At 42.3% G+C, this 20843-nt stretch overlaps 1 protein-coding gene across 7 annotated transcripts in view; it reads right to left on the bottom strand.

Annotated features, from left to right (window-relative positions):
• The window catches only part of ZMYM4 (zinc finger MYM-type containing 4), a 142458-nt gene that overhangs the window by 104669 nt on the left and 16946 nt on the right, over positions 1–20843 (bottom strand). The window lies entirely within an intron of this gene.

Below are 20843 nucleotides of genomic sequence, written 5' to 3'. Positions count from 1 at the left end.
CCCAAGAACTGTAGTTTTGGATATAAATCATACAAATGAACAATTTGTTCAGTTCCTGGCTCAGGCCCCCCCTTTCTTGGCTTTCTACTGGTGCTGACCCTCGGAAGCAGCAGGTTATGGCTTTTGTCAATCCTACAGGTGCCACGGACTAAGTTCCCGGCTTTCAGCTTCAGTTAGCCCATCCTCAGTAGTTGCAAGTATCTGGGGAATGAGTCAGTGGGTGAGAATCCTCCGTGTGTGTGTGTGTGTTTATCTGTCTCTCTGTCTCAAAAAAACAGAAGGAAGAGCATGGACTGAGAACCCAGTAGCTAAATCCTCGCCCTGCAGGCGCCAGGATCACATATGGGCCAGGCGCTCTACTTCCCATCCTGCTCCCTGCTTGCAGCCTGGGAAAGCAGTAGACGACTGCCCAAAGCCTTGGGACCCTACACCCCTGTGGGAGACCCAAAAGAAGCTCCTGGCTTCAGATCGGCTCAGCTCTGGCCACTGCGGCCACTTGGCGAGTGAACCAGCGGATGGAATAGCTGTCTCTACTTCTCTCTGTAAATTTGCCTTTCAGTAAAAATAAGTAAATCTTAGAAAAATAATAATAATAAAATAAGTATTCCAAATTGTATCTGAGAGGTTACAGATGCCCTAAAATATAAGCAGATGTGACCATGAGAAGATGTAAGGTATTTGAAAACAAGAAAAGAACCATCAAAATAAAAATATCATCAGGTAGGCTAATGACAAAACTCTTGATTTTATAAAAAACAAAAGGGCAAGATTTTGGAAAAGATAGGGGCCCGGCGGCATGGCCTAGCAGCTAAAGTCCTCGCCTTGAAAGCCCCGGGATCCCATATGGGCGCCAGTTCTAATCCCGACAGCTCCACTTCCCATCCAGCTCCCTGCTTGTGGCCTGGGAAAGCAGTCGAGGACGGCCCAATGCTTTGGGACACTGCACCCGCGTGGGAGACCAGGAAGAGGCTCCAGGTTCCCGGCTTCGGATCGGCGCGCATTGGACCGTTGCGCTCACTTGGGGAGTGAATCATCGGACGGAAGATCTTCCTCTCTGTCTCTCCTCCTCTCTGTATATCTGGCTGTAATAAGATGAATAAATCTTTAAAAAATAGTAATAATAAATTAAATAAAATAAATAAACCTTTAAAAAAAAGAGAATCAGACAGCTTACACATATCTAAAAGTAGACATAAAACATCAATGACTTCCACATTCTCAAATAATTTTATATATATTACTCATAGTTTCTCATAAAAATATGTAACAAGATAAAAATAAAATACTGTAACTATAATTACACTGGGGTTGGGGGGAGGGGGCAGGGAAATAAGGGGCAGGCATTTGGCTTCACGGTTAAGATGCTTGTATCTCCTAACACAGTACCTGAGCTACATACCAGGCACTGGGTCCTGACCAATCACCTGCTAATGCACAACTTGGGCGGCAGTGGCGAGGGTCAACTAATTGGGTTCCTGGCACCAGCTGGGCAGAGTGAGCTTGAACTCGATTTCCCAACTGTAGCCACTGGTTTCAACCCAGCTCAGGCCTGCTGTTCTAAACATGTGGAGAATAAAGCAACAGCCTGCACTCTTTCTCCACCTCTCTAGCAAATTTTTAAAATAAAATTATACTGGTACAAGAAATAGCTAATTATTGCCCTGAAGAAATGAAGGCGTTAGTAAAAATATTAAGCACTGAAACTCAAAAAGACTCTTTCAAATGGCAAAAATAGCAGAATTAAATTTAATTCTCCACAATTTCAGAACCAAACTCTAATTTTCCTACCTCTCCTTTTCTGCTCTTTCCAAATACAAACAAAAACCAATATCAGTTACCCAAAGTTGATCATAAACTGGTACCCCACAAATATGTGCTACTGTATGTCAATAGAATGGATGTTTTAAAGATTAAAGCATCACCTCTTAATCTCCAAATAATCTATGCATTTGTTTAAAACCATACAACAATATGTCAATTCTTTTAGTTAAGCCTTGGCTTACATCTCACAACCATAGGGAATAAAAAGACTAGCTGGTAGCTAATGCTAGAGCAGGGGGTGCAGCAGGGATTAATTACTAAGGACTATGGGGCTTCTCTGTAAGGAGAATGCTCTAAAATGGGCTCGGATGATGGCTGCACACGCATGAATACCGTCCTCTCTCATCTGAGGGCTATGTTTCAAGATACACACCAGGTGCCTAAAACCATAGGCAGTGCTGATTCCTATATACACTTTGTGATTTTCCTGTACTTACATACATAAAGTTTTATTTATAAACTACACAAAGCAAGAAATTACCAACAATAAGTAATAGTAGTAAAAAAGAACAACCACAACTTATAACAGATAGTATGAAAATGTGGCTTATGTCTCTCCTAAACATCTTACTCACCCTTTCTCTTGTGATGATGTGAAGCGAAATACTGTCCAGATCATGAGATGTAATGAGGTGAGTAACAAAGGCACTGGGCACAGAAACTACAATGGCCTACTGAACAGAAACACTGCAATCTGACAAGCTAGCCTGCTGCTAAGTGACTGATAGATGTCTGGCATATACATTACAGACAAGCAGAATAGTAATGTATCAGAAAGCCGCCTCAGTCCCACCTACTTCCCAACTTCTGAATGCGCCCACCACTCCAAACAGTCCAAGACCCAATACAGGACATAGGCATCTTGAACCACCAGGTCAAATATCTATCCCAGGTTCCAGAATGCTCCAGGCGATACAAGGCAACAGATCCCACTATAAGAATTGCAGCAGCTGTTAACATATAGCATGGAACTCACTCTGTGTCTGGCTTTTTTTCCCTCAAGTACTTTATGAAGTTTTTATTCTCTTCAAAATGTCATGAAGTAGGTCCTGCTAACATGTATGTCAGATGAAAAAACAGACACACTGACAGCTAAGGGGACATAGAGCTGAGTCTCCTGAGAAAAAACATCCACTCTTCTGAGCACATACTCCTCCATAGCCAGCCTCAGTCTTCTTCAGCTTCTTCTGCTTTCACATTCCTACGACAACTTCATCCCCAGAGTAAACGCTTCAGCTATGGATGAGTGACTCTGCGGCTCATCCAGCCTTTCAGGTAGTTTCAGTGCATCTGGAACGTCATGCACAGTGCCTTATGGTCTTCATTCAACAGTAAACCAGCACCCCGCTCCACGACCGAGCCAGTCATGATACCCCATAATGTCACGTACATCCCACACACTCACAACTCTCTTTCATATAACTGCCATAGAAGAGGTGCCTCTGAAAGCAGCCATAAAATCTTTTCTGCAAATTTGGGACTGTTACAAGGAATCAAACAAGCATATACATTTTTCAAAACTTTCCACTCTTTTTAAAGATTAATCTGCTGACAAATTACACAAAATATTTTAATCCCATTTTGGAGATAATTTAGAAATCAATAAAAACACTTTTATTCAAAGACTTTTAGAATTACAAAATAACGGAACAATCAAGTTTCTTTCAGTAGAACCTAAATAAAATCAAGATTATGCAAAAGATTAGAAATTCCACACTTTTTTTTTTTAAGATTTATTCATTTTTATTACAGCCAGATATACAGAGAGGAGGAGAGACAGAGAGGAAGATCTTCTGTCCGACGATTCACTCCCCCAGTGAGCCACAACGGCGATCCGAAGCCGGGAACCTGGAACCTCTTCCGGGTCTCCCACGTGGGTGCAGTGTCCCAATGCATTGGGCCGTCCTCTACTGCTTTCCCAGGCCACAAGCAGGGAGCTGGAATTTGGGCCCAGCGCCGTGGCCTAGCGGCTAAAGTCCTCGCCCTGAACATGCCAAGATCCCATGTGGGCGCCCGTTCTAATCCCGACAGCTCCACTTCCCATCCAGCTCCCTGCTTGTGGCCTGGGAAGGCAGTCGAGGACGGCCCAATGCTTTGAAATTCTGCACCCAATGCTTTGAGACCTGGAGGAAGTTCCTGGCTCCTGGCTTCTGGATCGGCACAGCACTGGCCGTTGCGGCTCATTTGGGGAGTGAACCACTGGACGGAAAATCTTCCTCTCTGTCTCTCCTCCTCTCTATATATCTGATTTTGTAATAAAAATAAATAAATCTTTAAAAAAAAATTCTAAGTTGCGGGGGAGGTGGGCAGAAGGGCTATTTTTCTCTGACGACACTGTTATAACATACTTCTGCGACAAGATGTGTGGGGCTCAGAGCTCTTGGCCTCTGAAGGCATTCCAATTCCCCGTGGTCTCCTTGGCAGTTGGGATGTAGTCCTTGGTGCTCGCACTGGTAGTCCTTGGTGAGAATCCGGGAGTCTTTAGGGTTGGGATACAAGCCTCCTCTTGTCCCCCTGCTCCACTCTGGGGTCCCCGCCTGCTCTGTACACATGACCTCCTGTTAAGAGGTTGTCAGGATCGCTTTTAATTCCCCCTATATGTCTTTGTAGTTTAACTACTGTCTAATGTTGATCCGAGTCTGTTGTCTACGAGTTACCAGTTATGATCCTGGTAGGTTATATTTCATGTCTTGCTTACACATTCTAGGGAGATAGAAGATTTCTCTGCTCTCCCGCCCCATTACAGAATAACCACACAGGAAACGATCAGCGTGGATCCACATATACCTTACTAGGTAGGACACAAAGATTAGTTACTCCTCACTAGGGTACTGAGGATTTCTCTGCACACCCCTCCTAAAACTGTTCTGCACCTAAACTGTTGACATATATCCTCTTAGAGTTATAAGCCAGTCTAGACTACCCGAGAAAAAGAAGCCGGGTTCAGCAAAATTATGCTTCAATGCTATAAAATGCTAAATACTATAATGAAAATAGACACGAGACAGCTGAAGAGCAATCTATAGCCATTTTAAGGTGTATAGAACCCAGTGGTATATAAACTAAAATTGAAATGTCAATGAAGGAGTCGCAAGATATGCTTAAGAACTTGCATTTTTTTTTCCAACATGTTGGTTACTCTACACTATGTCAATTAATTCCATAACGTTATAAATTGTTACTGATGTTATGTTGGGGCTTTTAATTGATCGGGATGACACTCTGCCAGCTCTACTTTCAGACCAGAGATGGTCTCCCCAACAAGCCGTTGAACTTCTCTGGACAATAAGATGCTGGACTTGGTATATGCTTGAAATGAAAGAATCTCATGTGAACTTGAACTGTGGTAATGCAACAAGGTGGAGGAACCCACCATGGGGGAAGGGTTTGGGGAATCCCAATACCTATAAAACTGTGTCACATAATGCAATGTAATTAATAATAATAAAAAAAATAGAGAAACAAAAAGAAATTTAATGTTTAAAAAAAAAAAAGATGTGTGGGGCAATTTGTCTACACACCAGCCAAACAAATCTACAGCAGATACCAAACTCAGTTTTGTGGAAAATGAGCATACAAATAAAACATTTTTAAAATATCTATCTAAAATAGAGTTGAGAGGCCATAGGGAGAAAATATTCAGGACACAATAATTGTTCCAAGAATTTCCCCAATAAAGCAACTTAGCAAAACTGCTTGTCTTATCTTTAACGCTGCATTTCTTCTTCTTAGCAATTGTCAATGGAACTGCCAGCTATGACCTTAACGCTAGCTTTACCCAGCAACAAGTGCAGCTTGCCAGTGACAGCTTGCCAGCCCCAAACAATTTGTGTACCTTCTGTCCTAATAAAACCCTAAACCTTCCCTTTGTTCCATGAACATAATAGAAGCTACCTTGGCTAATGTGTGTACATATCCATGATAGCAACCTTTCTTAAAAAAAAAAAAAAAAGATTTATTCTATTTTTACTTGAAAAGTAGTTACAAAATAGAGACATCTTCCATCCGCTGGTTCACTCCCCAAATGTCCGTATCAGCCACAGCACAGCCGATCAGAAGCCAGGAGATTGTCCTATGTCTCCCAAGTAGGTGCAGCAGCCCAAGAACCCCAAGCCATCTTTCCCTGCTTTCCCAGGCCATGAGAAGCTGGATCAGAGTGGAACAGCTGAGATGCGAACCTGCACTCAATTGTACTGCAGGCAAGGGCATGGTCTACCACTTCATAGGGCTAGCCCCACAATCCTACATTTTATTCCCAAACACAAAGGACTTCAAAAAGTCTGAGGGCTGGGCAGGGGGTGGAGAAAGAAACAAATTTTAAAATGTTTACTTAGTACAAAATTTTTTAAAGCTGTGAGTATCAGTGGTATTCAAAAAAAAAAAAATCCATGGAAAATGTTTATATGAGGGCCTGGCGCAGTGGCCTACCGGCTAAAGTCCTTGCCTTGAATGCACAGGGATCCCATATGGGCTCTGGTTCGTATTCCGGTAGCTCCACTTCCCATCCAGCTCTCTGCTTGTGGCCTAGGAAAGTAGCTGAGGATGGCCCAAAGCCTTGGGACCCTGAGAACCAGAAAGAAGTTCCTGGTTTTGGATTAGCGTAGCACCAGCCGTTGTGGCCGCTTATGGAGTGGATCAGTGGATGGAAGATCTTCCTCTCTGTCTCTCCTTCTCTCTGTATATCTGACTTTATGACAAAAAATTAATAAAAACGTATTTTTAAAAGAGAGGGAACATTTTAGAGCCAGACCCAGAACCCGGCTCAGTAGGTTAAGCTTTCGCCTGTAGTGCCAGAATTTTATATGGACTCCAATTCGTGTGTCAACTACTCCACATCTGACCAGCTACCATATATGGCCTGGGAAAGCAGTGGAGAATGGCTCAAGTCCTTGTACCTCTGCAGCCATGTAGCAGACCCAGAAGAAGCTCCTGGCTCCTACCTTCAGATCAGTGGAGTCCAAGGCTATTGGGACCATTTGGGGAGTGAACCAGAAGGTGGAGGATTTTCCAACTTCTGGCTCTTCTTTCTGTAATTCTGCCTTTCAAATAAAACTAAAATCTTTAAAAAAGGAAAAAAGAGGGAGGGAGATTACAAAGGACACAGCCAAAGAACACACAGGAAGAGAAGGCGAGAGAAGGGAGCTTCTGTGTCTTCCCTGGACATTCACCTTCTGAACACACCCATGTGTTCACCAGACTGGAAGCTCTATGAGTCCTCTCATTGTGTGTGTGTGTGTGTGTGTGTGTGTGTGTGTGCGTGCGTGTGTGTGTGCGTTTTAAAAGATTTTTTTTTCCATTGGAAAGCCTCTGGGTCTCCCATGTGGGTACAGGGTCCCAATGACTTGGACCATCAACTGCTGCATTCCAAGCCATAGCAGAGAGCTGGTGGGAAGGTGAGCTACCAGAACACAAACCAACACCCACACAAGATGCCTACACTAAAAGGTGAGTAAGAGCCCAGTAGGTTGGCCTAGCGGATAACCTTGCCTTGCACGTACCAGGATCCCATATGGACGCCGGTTCTAACCCCAGCAGCTCTGCTTCCCATCCAGCTCCTTCCCTGTGGCCTGGGAAAGCAGTCGAGAACAGCCCAAAGCCTTGGGAACCCACATGGCAGACCCAGAGGAAGTTCCGGCCACTGTAGTCACTTGGGGAGTGAATCATCGGACAGAAGATCTTCTTATCTGACTTTTCAATAAAAATAAATAAATCTTAAAAAAAAAAAGTTGATAATTATTTGGCTGACCTACTCTGCGTGCCAGGTTAAGTATTTGGCAAATCTACGTGAAAGGCAAAATCAGAGAGTGAGGCAAAGATCTTCTTTCCACTGGTTCACTCCCTCAATTGTTGCAATAGTCAGGGCTGGATCAGGCCCGATGCCAGGATCCGGCAGCTCCATGTGTATCTCTTGGGACTTGCAGGGACTCAAGCGCATGGACATTTTCTGCTGTTTTACCAGGCACATTAGTAAGAATATCAATCAGATTTGGATTGGAAGTGAAACAACCAAGACTAAACCAGCGCCAATATGGGATCCTGGCATCTAAAGTGTCAGCTTAATCTGTTATATCACAATGCCAGCACTAAGTTGGATTTTTACAGAAGCTTCAGTAGACGAGAACTGTTGGGCCCGGCACTGTGGCCTAGCGGCTAAAGTCCTCGACCTGAACACGCCAGGATCCCACACGGGCGCCGGTTCTAATCCCGGCAGCTCCACTTCCCATCCAGCTCCCTGCTTGTGGCCTGGGAAAGCACTCGAGGACGGCCCAAAACCTTGGGACCCTGCACCCACGTGGGAGACCCGGAAGAGGTTCCCTGTTCCCGGCTTCAGATCGGTGAACTGGCCGTTGTGGCTCACTTGGGGAGTGAACCATTGGACGGAAAATCTTCCTCTCTGTCTCTCCTCCTCTCTGTATATCTGACTTTGTAATAAAAATAAATAAATCTTAAAAAAAAAGAAAAAAGAGAACTGTTGATTAAATAATGACCCCGGTGATGATGACGACAACAACGACAACGACGATTGGACCTTGGTTTTTACAGTGACCAATCTCCACCCAAAAACTATCTAATTGCTCCCAGATACTTGTAACTTATTTGGCTTTCAAAAGACATATCACTATGAAGATCCCAAGAGTTTAGAGCCCAACTGCCAGGATGAAGAAACAAAGTGTTTCCTACAGAACATTACCACATGAGTCCAGAGAGAATTTTGTGTTCCTTGCATTGCTGGAGGGATCACACATACAACTCTGACTAGCTCCCTGCTTGTGGCCTGGGAAAGCAGTCAAGGATGACTCAAAGCCTTGGAAACCTATACCTGCCTGGGAGACCCATAAGAAGCTCCTGGCATCAGATTGGCTCAGCTCTGGTCATAGCGGCCATTGGGGGAGTGAACCCATGGATGGAAGGTCTTCTTTCTCTCCTTCTCTCCGTAAATCTTAACTGCCTTTCCAAGAAAAATAAATCAATCTCAAAAATATATACAATATGGGTCCAGTAAGGTAGCCTAGCAGCTAAAGTCCTCACCTTGAATGGTAATCCCATATGGGTGCCAATTCTAATTCTGGCTGCTCCGCTTCTAATGCAGCTCCCTGTTTGGGGCCCAGAAAAGCAGCTGATGACTGCCCAAAGCCTTGGGACCCTGTACCCACGTAGGAGACCCAGAAAAATATCCAGGCTCCTGGCTTCAAATCAGCTCAGTTCCAGCCGTTGTGGCATCTTGGGGAGTGAATCAACGGATGGAAGATTTTCCTTTGTCTCTCCTCCTCTCTGTATATCTAACTACTCAATAAATTAAGATTTATAATAAGATTTATAAAAAAAATAAATTAAGAACCCTGAGTTTCTAAGAGTAGGCCTCAGACGCATTTCTGAGACAGATTTGATCAACTTGCAACCTAACTACCAGGCATATCTGGATGCAAAGTTCACAGCAATAATTCTATCTGCTCTAGCAGTTTCCCCAGAAAGCTTATCGTTAACCCATGTGGTTCTGAGTAACGAAATCAATCTTGGCTGGCAATAGGAATCACTATTTTTTCTTAATCCAGAAATTAACTTCACTGCTTTAGGCTGTTAGTCAAACTGAAAGGGATCTGCTCCTGACATACTACAAATTAAGTCATACTGAAGTAGCATTTTTATATTTATTAAATTTATTAAGACAGTTCACAACATAGCTACCTGCTGCCCTACTTTTTGCCCTATTTTCACTTAACTGGCTGATTTTCAAGTTTTTTCTTATTTTATTTATCAATTCTTCCATTATCAGTTATCAATTCTAAATTTCTGTACTTACATCTCTGTTGGCTAATTCTCAACTTTTAGAATAGTTTGTGAAAGCTCACATGCATTTGGCAGAAGAGAAAGCAGTATGACAATACACTTCACGGTTGCTGTAAGAACTGAGTAACACGTGCTTGGTGAACAATGTCCACAGACACTGCAAGAAGTGATATGACTGATCACTGATCATGACAGGCGCCAATTATGATTTTTTATGATTAATTAGGATTTTAATTATAATTTTCTAAGGAGCTAGCATTAAAGCTTATGCTTTATGCACTATTACATTTTCAAAAAATATATCACGTCAGTGTTACATTTACATCCTAGAGGCATGCATTGTGACATGACTGGTTAATACACCATACCACCTATGATTCTGGCATGCCATGAATGCCAATTGGAGTTTGCTGCTCCACTTCTGATCCAGCTCTCTGCTAAGGCACCTGGGAAAACAGATGGTCCCAAATCCTGGAGATCTAGGTCCCTGGCTTTGGCAGGAATTGCAGTCATGTGGAGAGTGAACCAGCAGATGTCTCTAACTCTCCCTTTCAAATACGTAAATCGTCAGGTGGGATAATCAAATAAATAAATCATCAAAAAAATCATATAACATATTTTAATAAATAGCTGAATAAACATAAACTAGTTTAAATTTATCAAGAGGGGCTTACATTGTGGCCTGGCAGGTTAAACCACACCTTGTGACACTGGCTTTCCAGGTCTGAAACCTGGTTCATTCAACTCCCCATCGCTTAGCTTCCAAGCCAGCTCACAACTAATGGGCCTGAAGATCAGTGAGATATGGGCCAAGTACCTGGGCTCCTGTTACACAATAGGAGACTAAGGTGGAATTCTTGGCTTCAGGATTTTCTGACTCAGATCTGCTTACTGCAGGTATTTGGGAAATGAATACCAACAAAAGTTATTTCTCATTCTCTCACCAGGCCTTTCAAATAAAGAAATCTTGTTTGTTTGTAATTGATTGTGCAACATAAGATACAGACTTTCAGCTATTACTAAAAACATGCTCTAAGACACTTTTTGCAGATGGAAGATCTTTTTTATATTTTATTTTTTTATTAATTTTTAATCATCTTACTTAGTTGATTAGGGTACAAAGGGTCAAGGGCTACAGGGTGAAAGTGGGTAATACCATTGTTTCCACACTTATATTATCATTTTTCCCTGTTTCTGGGGTTAGGGGAGTAACAAAGGGAAAAGCCCCACCCAACTTCCGACCCATCCCAGATCCCCAAGGGTCCTGCTCAGTTTTATAGTTCATCAGTTCTGGATTGCTGCCAATCTCGCCATTCCAATCGCAATGAAACATATTCAGAGTGCACTGGCTGACAGTCTCGCAGATGGAAGATCTTTGTATCTCCTTCTCTCTGTATATCTGCCTGTCCAATAAAAATACTTTAAAAAAAAAAAGAGAGAGAAAGACACTTCTTGAAAGTTACGTGACAGGACCAGCAGAGGAAATATCTCTCTGTCTCTTCCTGCAGTAAATCAATTTCATTTCCAATAAAAATAAATAAAACTTTGGGCCCGGCGGCGTGGCCTAGCGGCTAAAGTCCTCGCCTTGAACACACCCCGGGATCCCATATGGGCGCCGGTTCTAATCCCGGCAGCTCCACTTCCCATCCAGCTCCCTGCTTGTGGCCGGGAAAGCACTTGAGGACGGACCAATGTATTGGGACCCTGCACCCGCGTGGGAGACGTGGAGGAGGTTCCTGGTTCCCAGCATCAGATTGGCGCGCACCGGCCCGTTGCGGCTCACTTGGGGAGTGAAACATTGGACGGAAAATCTTCCTCTCTGTCTCTCCTCCTCTCTGTATATCTGACTTTGTAATAAAAAAATAAATCTTTAAAAAAAAACAACTTTAAAATAAAATTTAAACATATTTTTTAAATAGCTGAAAAAGTCTCCCTTTCACATTTTTTTATTTATTTAAGATTTATTTATTTTGGGGGCCCGGCGCAGTGGCCTAGCGGCTAAAGTCCTCGCCTTGAACACCCCGGGATCCCATATGGGCACCGGTTCATATCCCAACAGCTCCACTTCCCATCCAGCTCCCTGCTTGTGGCCTGGGAAAGCAGTCGAGGACGGCTCAATGCCTTAGGACCCTGCACCCGCGTGGAAGACCCAGAAGAGCTCCTGGCTCCGGGCTTCAGATTGGTTTAGCTCCATCCATTGTGGCCGCTTGGGGAGTGAATCATCAGACGGAAGATCTTCCTCTCTTTCTCTCCTCCTCTGTATATCTGCCTTTCCAATTAAAAATAAATAAACCAATCTTTAAAAGATAAATCTTTTGGGACCCAGCATGGTAGCCTAGTGGCTACAATCCTCAGCATGAACACGCAGGGATCCCAGTTTGTATCCTGCAGGCCCTACTTTCCATCCAACTCCTTCCTGGTGGCCTGGGAAAACAGCTGAGGACTGCTCAAAGCCTTGCGACCCAACAACCACATGAGAGACCAGAAAGTGACTCCAGGCTTCTGGCTTCAGATCGGCTCAGCTCCAGCCACTGCAGCCACTTGAGGAGTGAATCAACAGATGGAAGATTTTCCCCTCTATCTCTCCTCCTCTCTGTATATCTGACTTTCCAATTAAAAAAATTAAATAAATCTTTGAAAATAAATAAATCTTATTAAAATTTTTCTTTCCAAATTGGAGTCAATCCTATCAAATCCCCTACTGCAGTTTTATTAACTATTCATATAATATTCTAGATATTTTCTTTGTGTCAAGAGTGCTCCTGACAGCTTCACCAGTGGACTCCATGTCAAGAAACTACTTTCTAAGGCAGGCAGTCGGCACAAACGGTCAGCTGCCACTTAGGATGCCCACATTTCTTTATCAGAGTGCCTGGTTGGATGCCCACATGTCTTTACCAGAGTGCCTGGTTAGATGGCCACATGTCTTTATCAGAGTGCCTGGTTGGATGCCGCGCTCGTGCCCAGGGGCACTCTGGAAGGCAGCAGTGATGGGAGCATGTGGGTCCCTGACATCAGTGTAGGAGAGAGTTCCCACCTCCCTGCTCTCACCTGGCCCAACCCTGCTTACTGCAGATATTTGGGAGTGAGTTAGCAGATGAAAGTACCTCTGTTATCTCTTTTCATGGGTAAATAAATAAATAAATAAATAGAAACAAAGCACTTTCTTTGCTTTTCTGTGAAAATTGTACAACCGACCAATTTCTTTTCTCATTTGTTAAAGGTTAATCATAAAATTGCTGCTATTCGGTTACGTGAAGGGTTTACTTCTAATGCTAGATTCTTAGTATGTCCACCACGTTTCAACAGTGAGGGTTTCAATCACTAAAAAGTCATCCTTGAGTGCTGACATCAATTTCTTTCAAACTCCTGATAATTCTGATATTTTGAATTCTTCTCAGGCCATAAGCAGGGAGCTGGATCAAAGCAGGGCAGTCAGGACATGAATCAGTGCCCACATGGGATGCCAGCACTTACCCGCTGAGAATTAGGCAACTGAGCCAAACAGCAGCCCCTGGTATAACTGTTAAGGATCCTAGAATTGCTGGAATTATAAACAAACATTAGGATAAACTTAAAATCACTAACTATATTAGCCCCTATCAGGTACTGGTCTATTTCTGAAGTTTTATTGCTAAGCATGAACATTTCTGCTCAAACTGTGAATCTTAGATAGCATCATCGTCTCAATGACTATTTCATCTATACTGAAAATCTCTGGGTTACCGTCACTACTTTCACCAGTTATTTTAGCTTGAAGTCTGAATAACTTGCTCTAGTCTTCACATCAGCATTTGTTACTTCACTTGTATTTTCATATTACAGACAAGTTCTTTCCATAAACCACAAGAACTGAGCTCTGCCAGCTACATATTTTTCTTCTACACCTTCCTTACCTGAGTCTTCGAAGAATTAAAAAGCTATTGCTTTTCTCAGGAAGAGTCTTTGGCTTAAGAGGATGTTATTGTTGTTGAGTTGATCTGCTATCTAGACTATCAAAATTTTCTACATATTGACAAAAATTAATTTAAAAGTTGTTTTCCTATCAAAACAGTTAACAATAAACAATCCTGTTATTGGTGGCATATTTTTAATTTCCTTTCCTGAAAGAACTTTCCCTTTCCTTCTTAAAAAGTCGATTAACTGTTTGAAACAACAGATCTGCCTTTCAGTCCATCTTACGTTCCTTCCAAAGCTCAATCATTTCTAGTTTTTTTTTTATTTTTAAATGTGAGACATGGAACTATGCCTTTACTTCAACAATCCATGACCTGACTGCAATAATACTGTGCCTCAGTGAACTTTCAGGCCCGTAAGGCAGTGAGATAAGGCAAGAACCAGCGAGCAGAAAATTCAGACTAAGCAGGATGCTTATGAAGTCTGCCCTATCAACATGGGCATGCTCATGCATCCCCTAAGTAATTACAATAGACCTAGCATTCAGTGGTCAATGATCATAGCTCCCCATAACAGATAATGATGAAAAATATTGAGCTATCCTAAGAATTGCCAAAATGTGACACAACTTCCAAAGTGAGCATATGCTACTGGAAGAATGGCACTTTTTGGACTGTCTGATTCAGGATTGCCACAAACCTTTAATTTGTAAAACAAGAAAAAAAAAAAAACCGCAGTACCTTGAAGCACAGTAGAAATAAGGCATGCCTATAAAAAGTTACCAGCACACAAGACCAACTCACAGAAGGTTGCTTTCACAAATCCATACTAACAAATCTTTTAAAGCAGGGATTGACCCATTTTTCTCTATGCAACACCAGATAATAAATACTTCAGGTATTGTAGGTTACCTGTCATCACTGTAGCATTTTGGTCTAGAAGCTCCATAAAATGCAAAAACCATTCTTAGCTTGTGGACAAAACAGAAGGAGATCACAGACAGAATCTGGCCTGCAAGTTAAAGCCTGCAGACTCTTGTTCAAGAGAATGAGCTAAAAATAAGTGGAAAAGGACTCCCACTTTCGGTCATTACAGTGTAACAAAAACGATTTATTTTCCTACCTTAAACAACTAAAAGTCAGATAAAACACAGGAAGTAGAGTTTGCAGACACCAGACCACAGGCAGATTACAAAAGTGATCCCTGGGCCAGATGCAGTAGCCCAGTGGCTAAAGTCCCTGCCTTGCATGTTAATTCCAGGACCCTTTATGGGTGCCGGTTCATGTCCCGGCAGGACCCGCTTCCCATACAGCTCCCTGCTTGGTATGACAGGAGGTGGAGAGTGGTGAGCCAGGAGCTGGGGCTACAGAGACCATGGTGGAAATCTAACATAAGAACTCAGACCTGGAACTCGCTGGAGGGAGTGGCACAAGTGACTGCAAACAAAGAGCCATGTACCAACTGAAATAAGTAAAATCAAACTGTAGACCTGTGGGTGACACAGCTTAGAAACATGCCCCAAGGAGAAGACTGATAACTAGAAGTACAATGACCAAGAGTAAAAGAAGAGACAAAGGCACAATGAATATTACTGAAGACTCCCCTGCAAAGGAGCAAAGACCTTTGCTAACCTCAGAGTTCACTGAGGAAGACATCGAGAAAATTGGGGCTACAAAACTCAAAACGCTTCTTATAAAACTTCTTTTCAACAAGAAGCACGTAATGCAGGAGTTGAAGTAATTTAAGGAATATGTCACATGAAATGAATCAAATGAAAACTGATATATCAGAAATGAAGACTAGAGTGGAGCAAATTAAAAGTACAGTGGAGAGTCTCCAAAACAGAATGAATGAAACAGAAGAAAGAAACTCAGAATTGTAAGAATATTTCCTGTCAGCAGGGGGAAACAACAAGCTGGAAGCAGAGCTGGGTCAAGCTAAAAAAAGTATTCAAAAATTGAAAGACACTAAGCTGGATTTAAAAATGAATTTAACAAAATATTAAAGGAAAATTTTTCGAATCTAGAAAAAGAATTAGGAAACAACATCCAGGAGGGGCACAGAACTCCCAACAGGCTTGAACAAAAACGATCTTCACCACAACAAATGATAATCAAGCTCTCTTCAATTGAACATAAGGAAAAAATCCTTAAATGTGCACATGAAAAAAAAAAAAATCAATTGACATATAAAGGAATGCAATTAAATTCACAGGAAACTCCACAGGCCAGAAGAGAATAGAGTGACATATTTCAGAATCTAAAATCAAAAAATTGTTGGCCCAAGATAACGTCCCCAACAAAGCTTTCCTTTGTCTTTGAAAAGTTAAAAGGATATGCTTCTTTCAAAACTGCCCTACAAAGGATACTTAAAGATGTTCTCTTGACAGAGAACAGGAACAGCACCCACCAAAACCAAAGGCAAATGTGAAGAACATTCCAATAACATAACGACAGAAAACTAAATCAATGAACAATCCATTGCTAAAATGACAGGACCAAATCATCACCCATTCATATCAATGTAAGTGGCTTAAACTCTTCAATCAAACGTCATAGATTAGTGTACTGGATTTAAGAAACAAAACCCATCTATTTGTTGCCTACAAAAGGCACATTTCACCACAAAGATCAGCTGAAACTCTATCTCATGCATTTTTTTTTAAGTTTCATCTCTTCAAAAACACTTTCTTCCTCATTAAATTCTTCACTGACTCATAAATCATACAGTAGCATCATTTTCTTCAAGGAGGTTCTTGATTTTCTTTTTCATTTCTTCAATGACACATTAGTCAGTCAGTAGCACATTAGTCAATCAGTTTTTCATTTAAGGGGATGTACAGTAACTGTATAACAGACTATCATATCCAGCAGCATGTTATTTAACTTCATGGCATTGTAAATTTCTGTTTTTCTTCCTGTTGTTGATTTTGCATTATGGCTTTTCATTTAAGGGGATGTATAGTAACTGTGTAATGAAAACAAATATATCCAGATGTGAGAATACAATGCAGTATGCATTTCTACCTCCAGATCAAAGATGGACTCCCAATGAAATTGTTAACTATATCTTGACAATAGGATGCTGGACTCTCTGCCCATGCCCACAATAATCGGCATACGACTGTTGAAGAAGAACTATTCTATGGTAATAATACAGAGGAACTCCGTGGGGGAGAGGGGGTTTGGGGAAGGATTAAAGGAAATCCGAGGGCCTGCAAAACTATATCATAAAATGATAATAATAGAAAAAAGAAGTTAAAAAAAAAACTGGTATACCTACTCCACGGAATATAACACACCCACTTAAAGGAATGAAATTCTACCATTTGAAGCAAAATGGTCCCAACTGGAAATCATTATGCTCAGTTAAAAGAACTATAGCCAGATCTTAGTCAATGATTTTATCACCACACAGGGAGGACACAAGTAGCGCTCCTAACAAGGCTAGCTGGATAAAAGCAATCTGATCAGAAAAAACTATCCCATGAATGATAAGTAAATTGCAAAGGGGAGTTGAAGTCAAGCTGCTTGACACAGGGATAAATCAATCTGTCCTATCAGGAGGGAACTGAAACAGAATTAAAGAAGCAACAACTTGATTTACAAATATAAATAAGGCTTCAGCATGTAACAATGAACAGCACAGAGGAAACAGTAGAAAAAGAGAGAAGGAAAAGAGCTCTATGAGCAAAAAAAATTAAAAGACAAACCAAGCAGAATGAGTTCCACAATAGGGTGGGGACAGTTAAAGCAAAAGGGATTTTAAAAATCGCTGTGGCCTAGCAGCTAAAAGTCCTCGCTTTGAACGCCCCAGGATCCCATATGGGTGCCAGTTCTAATCCCGGCAGCTCCACTTCCCATCCAGCTCCCTGCTTGTGGCCTGGGAAAGCAGTTGAGGACGGCCCAATGCATTGGGACTCTGCACCCATGTGGGAGACCTGGAAGAGGTTCCTGGTTCCCGGCTTCGGATCGGCGTAGCACTGGCCCGTTGCGGCTCACTTGCGGAGTGAATCATTGGATGGAAGATCTTCCTCTCTGTCTCTCCTCCTCTCTGTATATCTGACTTTGTAATGAAAATAAATAAATCTTAAAAAAAAACATAGTTGATACAGTCTCAACAGGACTAGTTATAAATCATAAGTGGATAATAAAAAAAAGAATCAGGTTTTTTTCTGTGTGTGTGTTTTTTTAAGATTTTTATTGGAAAGTCAGATTTACAGAAAGAAGATAAAAGATCTTCCATCCACTGGTTCACTCTCCAGGTGGCCACAACAGCCACAGCTAAGCTGATTCAAGCCAGGAGCCAGGAGCTTCTTCTGAGTTTCCCACACAGGTGCAGGATCCCCAGTTTTGCCCATCCTCTATTGCTTTCCAGGGCACAAGCAGGGAATTGGATGGGAAGTGGAGCAGCCAGGATATGAACCAACTCAGGTTTCTAACTTGGGTGACTAGTAGCCAAAAAGTAGAGAAAATATGAAGAAAAATTGGTTAAGATAGAGAGGATCCTATTTGAGAAAGTAACTGGCAACGAAACAAAAAAAAAAGGTTCAGTTTTAAGCACAGTGAATGTACAAAATTGTGAAACAGCAAGACAACTGAAAGTGTAAGTCTGGAAACAAGAGATTTTGGGTCTCAAAAGAGAAGCAAAAAAGTGAAAAGAAAACTACCCAATGTATTTAATGGATAGCTGGCAAAATTACTAGTACAGAAGAGAAAAATACAGGCTTAGGGAATAACACTTATCAGTTTTGTAAAAAGGATCAAAGATGAATTGAAGAAGCAATTCATGGGAAACATTAACAGCCATATTAAAAAGGAGTTTGGGGGCTAGCAGTGGCATAGCAAATATTAAACACCATTTGATCAGCATGTTCTAACAAAAATTTTGGAAAGATGAAGGGGTTACACGTTGATCACATTTAAACAGTTACAGGTGAGCATTAAAATGTGTTCATTATCTTGTATCTTACATAACTCAGTTCTTCCTAAGCAATCAGAACATGAACAAATACTTGAAACTCTCTCATAGATTCACAAAATTGTTTTTCCTCGAGAAATTACAAAAACTAACTTAGCACACAACGTCTTTATTATTAACTAATTAGCACATGACATCTTCGCATTATCTGTAACAATTTAATCACATTAAGAAAAAGACAGGACCCAGCGCCATAGCCTACGGTCTGAAGCCCTTGCTTTGCACACGCTGGGATCCCATATGGACCCTAGTTAGTAACCTGGCTGCCCCATTTCCCATCCAGCTCCCTGCTGTGGCCTGGGAAAGCAGTCGAGGATGGCCCAAAGCCTTACGACCCTGCACCCACAGGCCAGACCTGGAAGAAGCTCCTGGCTCTTGGCTTAGGATCATCTCAGCTCTAGCCGGTGCAGTCACTTGGGGATTGAATCATCGGATGGAAGATCTTATCCTCTGTATTTCCTTTTCTCTATAAATCTGGCTTTCCAATAGAGATAAATAAAACTTAAAAAAAAAAATACCAATTAGAAAATAATTTTGATATTATGATCAAAACTGCAGTTACTTTATTTTTTAAGATTTATTTATTTTTATTACAAAGTCAGATATACAGAGAGGAGAGACAGAGAGGAAGATCTTCCGTCCGAAGACCCACTCCCCAAGTGAGCGCAACAGCCGGTGCTGTGCTGATCCAATGCTGGGAACCAGGAACCTCTTCCAGGTCTCCCACGCGGGTGCAGGGTCCCAAATCTTTGGGCCATCCTCGATTGCTTTCCCAGGCCACAAGCAGGGAGCTGGATGGGAAGTGGAGCTGCCGGGATTAGAACTGGCACCCATATGGGATCCTGGGGCGTTCAAGGCAAGGACCTTAGCCGCCAGGCCACCGCGCCGGGCCCCATTGTTACTTCTGATGTTAACACCTTCAGGACATTCTTCCCCCATCAGGGTTCCTGGGACAAAATCAGGGGATCATCTGTGTCCTGGTGCTGATGTGATCCTGTGGCAAGGAGCAGAGCAATATTCCCCTCTAACTCAAGTCAAGAGGGATAGAAGGGTTTTTCCCCATCCCTTCCCTTCCTGCCCACAGACCTGCAAAAGTCTACATAACAAGCATCTAAAAATAACTAAATTGTTTAGAAAAGATCAAAACTTTGTGCCAATTGTTTATTAACATAAAAGCTTCAATTTACAGGATGAACTTTAGATTTAAGTCAGTTCTCTGATGTTAATGTTTAGTTCTTTGAATCTCACAGGTGGGCTCCTTCTTTTATGAAAACTGTATTTTACTTTGAAGTCAACATTACAGAGACAGGGGTTAAGACACAAAGATCTTCCATCCATTGGATCACTCCCCAGATGGTTTTATCAGCCAAAACTGGGTCAGTCCAAAGGTGGGAGACAGGAGCTTCTTCTGGATCTCCAGTCAGGTTGGGGTCATATCTGGTGAGGTATCTTTGGGAAACCTGGACTCAGATCTCCAACCACAGGGAAAATCACAGGTGCCCAAGACCTTGAGTCATCCTCAGTTGCTCTCCTAGGCCATCAGCAGAAAGCTAAGTTGGAAGTAGAGCTCTAGGACTCAAACCAGCACCCATACGGACTAGCCTGATAAGTACCATGCTGCCCCAAATAGAGTGTTTCCTAACAAATTCAGCCAACCTAATCCATCTTTCACAAACCTGTAACTTTTTTGTTTTCCTCAGTTTTCTTATAATGTTCCTCTTTGTTTTTGCAGATCACTAGCTATTTCAATTCAGGGCAAAGATTACTTCAGTTTCCTCTTAATCAGAACACATCTCTCATGTTACTGACACACATTCTCATACTGCAGATCCCTTTTCTCTCTCCCCTACCTACTGACATCTACCATGGCTGAATGGAATGTGGGACAGACTAGATCAATCTGTTGCACACATCAACATGCACAGAAACCAAGGCTGAGGGCGGGCCTAGGGGGGTTATTGGGGATCATTCCAACTAGGCTACAATTCCCACTGGCGTATGTGAGAGCCAAATGTATGGTGGGCAGGGTTATGCTGGGCAAACCAGCAACCACTGGTTTGCATATGAGATGGGACTGGGGACAGAACCGACCAGGTGACTGCAAAGACCAATGTGTGGGAGATGGACTGAGCCGAACTGAACACTGGTTAGCACACAATGAAGTCAGGTTGGGGTCATCTCTGGTGAGGTTTCTTTGGGGAACGCCCCAAGGAGATCGCTGGACTCAGAACCCCAACCACGGGGAAAATCACAGGACATGTGGTCAGAGCGTGGAGTGCATGTGTCAGAGGCCACATCTGCTGAGGCCTGTACAGTGGACGGCATTCCAAGATGCACATGAAGGACATGAAAACCAG

Source organism: Ochotona princeps, chromosome 2 (assembly GCF_030435755.1).
Source record: "Ochotona princeps isolate mOchPri1 chromosome 2, mOchPri1.hap1, whole genome shotgun sequence".
In the NCBI taxonomy this organism is placed as follows: domain Eukaryota; kingdom Metazoa; phylum Chordata; class Mammalia; order Lagomorpha; family Ochotonidae; genus Ochotona; species Ochotona princeps.
The sequence above is the reverse complement of the archived record's forward strand: the minus strand, read 5'-3'. Positions and strand labels throughout refer to the sequence as shown.